Source organism: Etheostoma spectabile, unplaced genomic scaffold, assembly GCF_008692095.1.
Source record: "Etheostoma spectabile isolate EspeVRDwgs_2016 unplaced genomic scaffold, UIUC_Espe_1.0 scaffold337, whole genome shotgun sequence".
NCBI lineage: Eukaryota > Metazoa > Chordata > Actinopteri > Perciformes > Percidae > Etheostoma > Etheostoma spectabile.
This window is the reverse complement of record NW_022605587.1, coordinates 308746-318752: the sequence shown is the minus strand read 5'-3', so window position 1 is coordinate 318752 and position 10007 is coordinate 308746. Positions and strand designations below refer to the sequence as shown.

The 10007-nt window shown below is 43.2% G+C and overlaps 2 non-coding genes across 2 annotated transcripts; both read right to left on the bottom strand.

Annotated features, from left to right (window-relative positions):
- Window positions 1–5692: 5692 nt before the first annotated feature.
- trnat-cgu (transfer RNA threonine (anticodon CGU)) lies at window positions 5693–5765 on the bottom strand. The gene has a single exon. It is a non-coding gene; the product is annotated as a tRNA-Thr (tRNA).
- A 233-nt stretch (window positions 5766–5998) lies between these two features.
- Window positions 5999–6070, bottom strand: trnaq-uug (transfer RNA glutamine (anticodon UUG)). The gene has a single exon. It is a non-coding gene; the product is annotated as a tRNA-Gln (tRNA).
- Between the last annotated feature and the right edge of the window lie 3937 nt (window positions 6071–10007).

Sequence of the window (10007 nt, the reverse complement as noted above, 5' to 3'; positions counted from 1 at the left end):
ATACCTTATGTCCAGTGTAAAAATATAAACAGAGTTAAACCATAATTTATTTTTTATTTCTACCTTTGCTTTTCCTACTTTGACATGTCAAAGAGGTGCATTGTTTGAAATCCCATCTCTACACATCCATGTTCCACTCCCACAGGTGTGTCCACTTGACTAATCAGACTGTGTGGCCTTTACAGGCTCAGCTTGATTGACATGTATTAAAGGCGTGGAACGGTCCACTGAAGTCCCGGTGGACGGGATGGCATGTTGTAACGAGGTTTGAGTACATGCAGCAAATACTTGACCAGGGTATCTACGGAGGGATACGGGGCTTGAAGGTTGATGTGGAATCCTTGGATTGATTTCACCTGATTTTTTGGACCTATTTGTATATTTGCGATCTAAAGGCTGGTTTAAGTTTCTCCTGTTCCTTTTACGGTCTGTCATGACATACTGTGAAAAAACACCAAAGAAATCCAGCGCTACCTGTTAGCAAGGACCTGAATACGGCACACTTACGCCTGGTCGGCAACTCGATGAATGAAAGTTCAAGGGAGGGGGGTTCAACTCACAGGCGCTAGGGGGGAGCGAGACGACACCCTCAACTCATTCAAGGATCGAGCTGATGTTGGGGTAAAATTAATCTAAAAATAAATGCATAGTTGTACTAATAAAGTTTAATGTTATTTCTTGATCTCCCATGGAAATATGAGACAGTGTTTTGAGGAGACTGGGTCAGCTCGAACTGCTCGTGTGTGGCTATCAACTACATATTGGACGATTCATGTTACATTTAAGTCCTCACCCATTTTAACATCAAGTACATCAGTGCACACAACTTTTGTAAAACCGTTGTTCGAAAGAAATGATGTTGATATCGTGATGGAGACACCGAGGGTTGATGTGTACAAGCTTTTACAAACCTCCTTATTGACAAAAACAAAGCAGTATGCGCTCTCTTCGATATCACAACAAGAACTTGGAAAGATCTGTACATGTTTTACAGTAAGTATTTGACTGTAGTATGATATTGTTTATGCTCCCGATTTCATTTCAGAAACTTTGTTAAATATCAACATGAGAGGAAATTAGCACTCTGTGACACCAAGAATAGCAAGTAGCAGAGGATGGTTGCGATCCATCGCCCTATGGGTTATGGGCCCAAGCACGCTTCCGCTGCGCCACTCTGCTCTGGATTCTCTACCCAGGTCCTCTGGGATCACATTTGCTGGAAGGTGGCAACCCAAGGGTTCCAGCCGCTATGGGTTGTTACATGTAGTCTTAAACATGTAGTAGACCTGGCAAGTATCTTTTATGATGAGCCTTTTGATTACTCACACATTGATTATTCAAAGTAACACTTTGTGTTTTAAAAAAGGGCATGGGAGTTACAGTATAAACATCATAAGGACTGATACCAAACTGGCCTGTATCATTTGTTGGACACCCAGTTGAGTTACTGCGATGGTTTTGGAATGGGTTGACTAGGGTTTTTCGTGTGCCTCGTGTAATGGTGGGCCCAAACATATAGGCATCATGGAGACATGGAAGATATTCACTAGGGTGGCAATTTGCTTGGACAATGGCAATACATTGGCAAGATGTTAATGGCATATTATTGACATTGTTACCCAAATGTTGCATCAGGGCTAATCGAGGTGGGAATCAAGATCCATCAATGGTTTCTGTCCACAATGTCCACATGAATATACAGAAATGTCCATCTGCCAGATGGGAAATAGACTGACAATATGTGGCAACATGGGGCAATATCTTGCAAAAATGTCCAACTGAGTCCAAAAGTTATACTGCAAGATGGGAAAACTGGAAACTGTCTTAGGTCATGAAACGTGTCAAATATTGCCGTACAGATGCCCACATGAGGTCCAGATGTGTCCGTGTCTGGTCCTGATCCATGTATTGACCAAGAAGTGCACAACATACAATTGAAAGCTGTGGGGAAAGGGGGGTTTCAAAAGCTACTAGACCATTACAAAGAAGTTACTAATGCACTAGACTGGCCCATTCAGGATGAGGCATGTATAACTCTGACTGCAGAAACACACGTCAAATTTCAGTGAGTGACCAATTTTTATGGTGATTGCGAAACTGAATGCAAAGTGATCTGTTTAAGGGGTAGCCGGGGATTGGGTGGACAGGATGATGGTATGCACACTGAGGTAATCTCGGCAACAACAGTGTTGCTTGCTGGGTTTAAACCAGGATCTCATGTTTGGCTAGGGACAGGCACTGTAAACCAACTAACGTCCACAGACTCCATTATGAAGCTGTATGTTAGTCTTAATTCTCTTTTACCTAATAAGATAAAACATAAGGTAATGCCTTGCAGTTTGGGAGTAACGGTTACAAAAAGTAACGCAAAGTAAGTTGGATGATTACCTTTTTGATCTTACACAGTAAAGATAACGATACAATTACATTCATTAATATTATACCTGGTTTAAAAACAACAAGAAACCACAAAATTAAACTAGAGCCAGTGAAGCTCAGTCCACCGGTGAGACCAGTCCACATTGAACAGACTGAGGGGAGCCTTCGGGCCCGAGCACCTTCCAGATCGTTGAGAAGCTCTCAGCAGCGGGTGTGCTGAATACAAAAATGAGAATTGCCTCGCTGGGGGCTCCATAGGAGCGTAGTCAGGCACGCACTGGGAGTAGGTTTGGGTAGGTGAATTGGAATGGGTGGAGTATATATTCCAACCTGGCCGGGGAGACTCCTCGAGATCAACCAGCGCTCCCTGAAACAGGGGAAGTTTGGGGTCCCTTGCTGGAGTGCTGGACAAAGATGTATGTGTTGGAACCCTGTTCACTATGGTCATGGTATATTGCATGACCGGCAAACCTGTAGGAGGCGCTGTAGCTTAGTGGTTAAAGCACCGTCTTGTAAACAGAGATCCGGAGTCCAAATCCAGCAGTGCCTGATAATTCAGTAATACTTTTGTTATCAGCCTACAAAGATCTGAATATTTGTGAGTTATTTTTGATATCGTGCTTAAACATAGCAGTATGAATTGTTGCCCAGTTGTGGCCTGTTGAGGGGCAATAACAATCATGAAGGGAAATGGGTGTGGACCATTTTTATAATGCTTTCAACCTTGTTTTGTGGGGCCCTGAAAGTGGCCCGGTGTTAAACCAGGAACAATGGACATCACTGCGGGTGGGGTTTCAGGTGCATGTGATGCTGACTGGAGGTGAAATAAACAGGAACTTTACTCGGTCAAGGCACGTTGGGGCGCTCCGGCCTGCCTGATTGTTAACATCTTTGTGCTGCTGGAATGAATAACTTACATGATATTTAACTTGAATATAGTTGACTATAATCGGACTATGCAATGAAAAGATCACTAGTAGTCTCAGGGATCTAAGAGCCAGGACCAACTGGTAGGATTGCCACACCACATAAACTGTAATTTTCAAATCTTCTCCTCCCGCTATCTGTCCACTAAATCTCTATTTATCTGTAGTATGAATCGTGTTACAGGGTTGAACACTGGCACGGGAGACCCCATGGATTACAAGTCCACGCCTCTAAACCATCGGCATCACAGCTGTAAAATACTTCTGTTTTTACAGAGAGAACCCATGATGCCTGACAGACTCACAGTTCAGTACCATCAATAGACAAATAGACCTAAGCAAGTACCTGGGCAGTTCTGCATGGACTGATGGGATTCCCAAGACACTCAGTTCCAAGGATCATTCCAAATCTTGAAGGTATTCGAGTGTAATGTGGGTGAGTGAATCCACCCCTGTAGATGATCTGTTCATTTCCGAACCAGTCAGATTGAATTAACAAGTTATTTTAATTACAAGTCAATGGAAACATACATGGTACAGACAAGGATTAGCAGCAGCAGCGCACAGTCAGAAAATGTTTCTGGTGTGCGAACAGACCAAGAAAAGCACGCAACAAGAATGCCCCACTCTACATTACCATTCACAGGGAAGTGTGCAGGAGGCCTTACCCCGACTCACACAACTGCGGATCCAACCTTGATAGGTCTGCTCGTGATCGCAGTGCGTACAACACCCACAGGTACGGTGATTTTGCAGGCCAGACGGACCGTGAGTCCAAGGAACCCAGGGATCATCGCGAATTCCGTATGATCACTGATATACAGGAGTGAGTTCTATAAACGAACCCCCACAAACTGAATGAATGACACTAGCTTAAATTGCCATTGATCTGAAGTTCATGGTTTATGTCATCGCTTCTTAAGTCTGTGTTGATGTAGTGTTTCTGTGGTAAAGTACATGCCCTTTTTATTTGCTACCAGGACTTAATAGGTAGCATGGGGATTGGGTAGTACATGATGAAGAGGGTAGGCTGAACAAAAAGTCGATTGAACCCTGGACTCCGTTTACTAGACAGGCATTTACCAGCTAAGCCACAGCACCCCCTGAGTACAACCACAAACATAACAACAAACTTACTCCATTCAGACAGCCATAGAAGAGCCGGCAAATATTCATCGGAAGTGATGGCGAGTGGTAAGAAGTGGTCCTGACTCGTTGGTTTTGGCGTGATACTGCTATCGTAGACGCACTACCAGAGGGGAGAGCTGGAAACAGGTTGTAGACGGGTGAGATGGGGTGATGGGGCGGGAGAGACACTTGAGGAGTCGGTCATCGGTGGAATCAAATCCAGGTGATTACCAGAAATGGCTGACTAACATGGTGTCAGCCACCAACCGCTCTATGAAGCATTCCAATCCAATGGTATAGACTGTTTTCAGCCACAGATAATGCTATAAACAACATCAGCATGTCACTTGTTCTTGGAAACATGAAACTGGTAACTTTGTTGCACTGTATTAAGAATCACAAATCATAGAGAACCAGGCGCTGCTGGGATTTGGAACCAGGATCTCCTGTTTACAAGACAGGCGCTTTAACCACTAAGCCAGCACCTTCTACAGATAAGCCTGTCTTGCAAGAATACCATGAGCTACTGAACGGGTTGCTCCATCCATCATCTTAGTCCCAGCAGTACGGCACGGGGACCCCTACGAACTCTGGCAAATGAAGAAAACAGCTGAGACATGTCCTGAGCCAAACGCATCAAGGACTCCCATGTTCATAGGCAGGCATTACGAGACAAGAAGTCCAATGCAGGTCCGTGAGAGATTGAGGACCCTTTCGCCCACAGACCCGGTGACAAAATCCAGCCTCCCATGCATAATTTTTGTCCCCTCATCACACAAGGTCATTAACCAATTGCCTCCGGTATTAGGCCATGTTCATCACACTTATGAAAGACAGTTGTTTTATCAGGACCATTTTTCATGGATAAGCCATGAAAAGCTTAAAACACAGTCTTAATTTAGATCATCGCAACAGTAACATAGCGTTGCTGTGGGGGGTGTCTGTTTTAATTTCTCCCATGTTAACAGTATGACAATTACGGGTAGGCATCTAAACCTCAGCTGACAACGTCATTGTGTGGCAGGCAGGGTGCGGAGCCCCTTTAAGCTTCCAAGGTAAGACTGAAAATTTCATGATAGTAAAAAACTTTATAATCTTCAACTAAGTGTGCAAAAACACTCAACAAAGGCTTTTATTCGTTTATGTAATTTTATGGTACAACAACAACATAAATGTCACGGTAGTGTCTAGAAAATCAGCTTCATCTTTGTTGCCACATGTTAGTATCATAACCATGTGAACCACTTATTAATGTAAACAGACACTGCTGGGATTTGGACCCAGGATTTCCTGTTTACGAGACAGGCGCTTTAACCACTAAGCTACAGCGCCTCCTGCAGCTACGTCTGTCTTGCAAAAATATAATGACCTAGTGAAAATATCTTTAATATGTTCAACTAAGTCTAAATTTGGAGCTCCTTTAGGTTAAAATGAAGTACAGGTCACAGTTCAACCAGCCACCACCAACATACTGTTTTCAGTCGAACAGCCAAGAACCCGTTAGCCTAGATGTGGACAGTGTAGAGGTTGATTGTTTTATTTCACCAGTACTCTGGCTTAAAACCAGGTTCCACCGAGACTTGAACTCGGATCACTGGATTCAAAGTCCAGAGTGCTTACCATTACACCATGGAACCACTGTTCTGAAAGGCAACATTAGTTTGCCAGGCAGTTCCTTCATAATTTACACTTAGCTATGATCGGCACACAACAATTACTGGCTAAATTAAGCATTTAGGTAACTAAAGCGTTGGACACAGGATGTGTAACAAGGCACGTCAAGAAAGGTTGTAAAGCTTTGCCACAACCAATGAAACCGCATAGATAGGTCTACTGTGTACATATGGTAAATTTACAGGGGTCTTGATTAATGCACGATTGCCCTCTCACAAGGTCTGCTGTCCTTGCAATTCAGTTATCTTACGCGCAAATTAATATCACTACTGTAGAGAATAGCTTATTCAAGATTCCCAATACAGTCTCTGAAATTAAATTTAGAAGGAAACAAATTCATGTAAGAAGTGGGGATTGAACTCCAAGCCCACAGTGGAGAGATGGCGATCCTAAACGCAGCGCTTGGACGCTCAGCCATCCGCTCTTTATCTTGTATCATTATCTTCTTAATTATTTTTTACTAAATTAAAACATACAAAATATGACTAACATGGGATTATTTTTAATGTTATAATTAAATAATGTTACAAACTATATGGATAGGGTAGCAATAAAACCTTTCAAAATTGAGCCTCTGTTTTTTTTTTGTTATGTATCAGCAAGAGGATTATGCTTTTGGTTGTCTGTCCATACAGAATCAGAATACTTGATGACTCCGTGAAGGGAAACTCTTGAAGAGACTGCTTCTTTGCGCCAGTAAGCTAAGGATTTGATTTGTGCCCTCTACAGGCCTCGTCTACAAGCAGCTATTAAAAGGTCACAATGGTCTGAACGCCACTTCCCATCTTGTTAATGTGATCACACACAGGACACCCTGGAGGGAATTCGGAATCATCAAGGGCTGTGATCAGTGATAGAGCGCACTTCACAGTCTCAATGCCCAGATGTATTAACAAGATTTGAGTGGGTGAGCATAGTGCTTCCAAGCAGTTGACTGGTCGTCCCAGCCATCGCCCGCAGCTTTCTCTGAGTGATGGTACTGCTTTATTGAACAAGAAGTCAGCAGAAGGTTACTTGCACAAACTGGTTTGATAAAACATTAGATCTCTTTGGGCTCACGTTAGGCCAAGTGGCTAATCACGGTATTTTGTCAATATTGGATCCCGTTTACTTAATCACAATTATTTGTTGATTTTTCTACTCAAATGCTGGAAAGAAGGTATTTCATTCTTTTTTGGTTCCAATTAAGTACCACCTTCTACCCCCCACCCCACGTGTTGACGGTGGTGTTGACACCTCGGTTCGCACGAAACAATCTCAGAAGGGGATTGATGGATGATTGTAGTTACTTCACCAGTTCAGCCCAATGAAAGCTGCAAGCAATCACATGGTTGGCTTCAGCTATGTAATACGCAGTGGTGGGATTTCGAACCCACGCCTCAGGAGAGACGGCAGCTTAAATCCCAGCGATTAAGACGCTGGCCACCACTACCTGCAAGCAAAAGGCGTTGTGTATATTGGCGGTAAAGGTGTCCATGATTTGCAAAGTCGATAAGCCTGGAAATCTGTCATCACCGCCACCCCCTGTTTTGACAACCTAGCAACATAAATATTACACTAATTTTACCTATGTTTCTCTGTTATCAATGAACCACAGTAAAGGGGATGTAGGGGAAGTGGTAGAGCGATGATTTGCATGTATGGGGCCTGGGTTAACTCCCCGGCCGCTCAAATAAGTGTGCTTCCAACGGCCTTATTTGAAGAAAAAGCAATTCTCCTTGAGGTCATGGTACATTATGCAAAAGTCATCTGTAATGGCAAGATTGGCAGTAAACAGTGCAATTGCCCTAATGAGGGTGGTATAGGTTGACAACTGTTTTTATCGCACTTGAGGTATTCAGCGAAGTCTTTGGTCGTGGGACCAGTTACCTTTGACAATTTAAAAAATCTGTAATCTATTGTCTCCTGGAAAGGACCTCTGAAAGAAAGAGATGGTTTGCATGCAAGTAGTGTGGCCGAGTGGTCTAAGGTGTGGATAAAGGCTTGAGTCTATCGGGCAGGCGTGGGCTTCAAATCCCACCCACTGCCCATTTGCAAGAGGTTGCATGCTGAGAATGGCAACTTCATATTGGCTGAACTTTATGTATTTGTGAAGTAACTAAAACATCGGAGGCATTTTGGCGAGGATTGGCCCTGAAGCTTCCTTTCCAACCACATTTGGAGCTAGACAGGGAGGTGAGCAGGAGTGTTACGCAGTTGCCAAGGTCTACAAATGTTAAAAAATTTGCCATCCGTAAGCTGTTGACAACGTTGTTGCCACATCCCTAAAAATGTGAATCACAGAATTTTCCTTCCGCTAAAGCCAAACAGCAGAGCAGGTGGGCCAGCGGAGCGTGCTTGGCCCTACCCAGAGGTCGATGGATTCGAACCCATCCTCTGCTAAAATCTTATTCATTTGATCAGCAATAAGTCTATTCCAGTCTTGGATGGTTTAGCAAAGATCTGTTGCTGCAAGGTTATGAGATGTAAGGTTTTCCAACTGCTGAAAAGTAACTAGTTAATGGCATGTCAAGTTTAAAAATGGAAACTACAGTGCTGATACTGTCGTAAACACGATAATCTGGAAATTAATACTGTTATAGCTAACAAATGTTAATTTTGCATATCACAAAGGTGAAAAAGATTCCCACAGTGGTGATGAGGCCAGGGTGATGCCATCCAGAAGTAACTAACTCTTTGGAAATGCGTACGGAAGTGCTTGGGTCCCCCCCCTCAGAAACAATAACTTAAGTTTTATCGGAGGTTAACATTAGAAAAATGACAGGTACCGGTTTTTCATATTCCTGAAGGCAATTGGAATGAAGTTTAGATAACTGGTAGTTTTTCGGCTTGACGACGATATAATTGAGTGATATAACATAACAATGAATGTTGTGGAGTGCTGCCAAAAAATGATAACGACGATGAATCTGGTCAGTGACACTCAAAATGTGATTTGATTGTTTTGACTTTTTTTGTGAGACACGGAATAAGCGACTAACCTGGGTGGAATATGTAATGTAAGTTGTATATGTTAAAAACTGGTGGTGGCTGGAACTCACAACCACGGCTATTGTATAAATCAAAGTTTAAATAGTAAATCACTCAAAGAAAGCTCTGCAATGGCTGGGAGGGTCAACACGGCCTTGCTGAAGGTAGCACTATGACTCACCACTATACCACCATCGCTGGCAATGTCATGTTCACTGCAAAAATTTGAAAACATCTGGGTCAACCCACAACACTGTGCCTATACGGAAATGCTCAATCCTTCTCAATTGCTTGAGGTAAAGAGGGACATGGGCTAACAGGCAGAGGTGGTAGACACTTGTTAATGTTTTTATCTTTTAATTCCTGCTGCATGTTGCCATTTTCAAAAGAGCTCTTCTAGCATCGTTGCTACAGTCAGGCACTACCTGTTGAGATGGGGGATTGAACGGGGCTAATCAATGCAAAGCAGGGCTCACCACTGAGCTACATCCATGAATGGTCATGATTGGTTGGGTATATTATGTGTGCCTTCAATACTCACACATGTGGATAGTTTGTGCCCAAGCCAACACTAGCAATACTCCGAAGGTTCCTGGTCGTAATGGTTACACACTCTGGACTCTGAATCCACGGTCTGAGTTCAAATCTCCAGTGGAACCTGTTTTTACCAGCCACAGCACAGGTGAAAAAAGCATCACCTTTTAAACTTTCCAATTAGTTTTAAAGTGAGCTTACAGCATTTCAAAATGGAGTGAAACACGGAGGAGTGATTCCTAGCCTAACGGCCGTTCTGGTCTGCTCGTGAACCCCGCTGTCCGGTAATAGTTCTAAAAGCAGATAAAAACCCTAAAGAACACTCAAAAGCGTTCAAAGATAAACTTACTTAAGAAGCTTCGTCATCGTTCAGCAGAAGGCCTGTTTCCGGCCAGA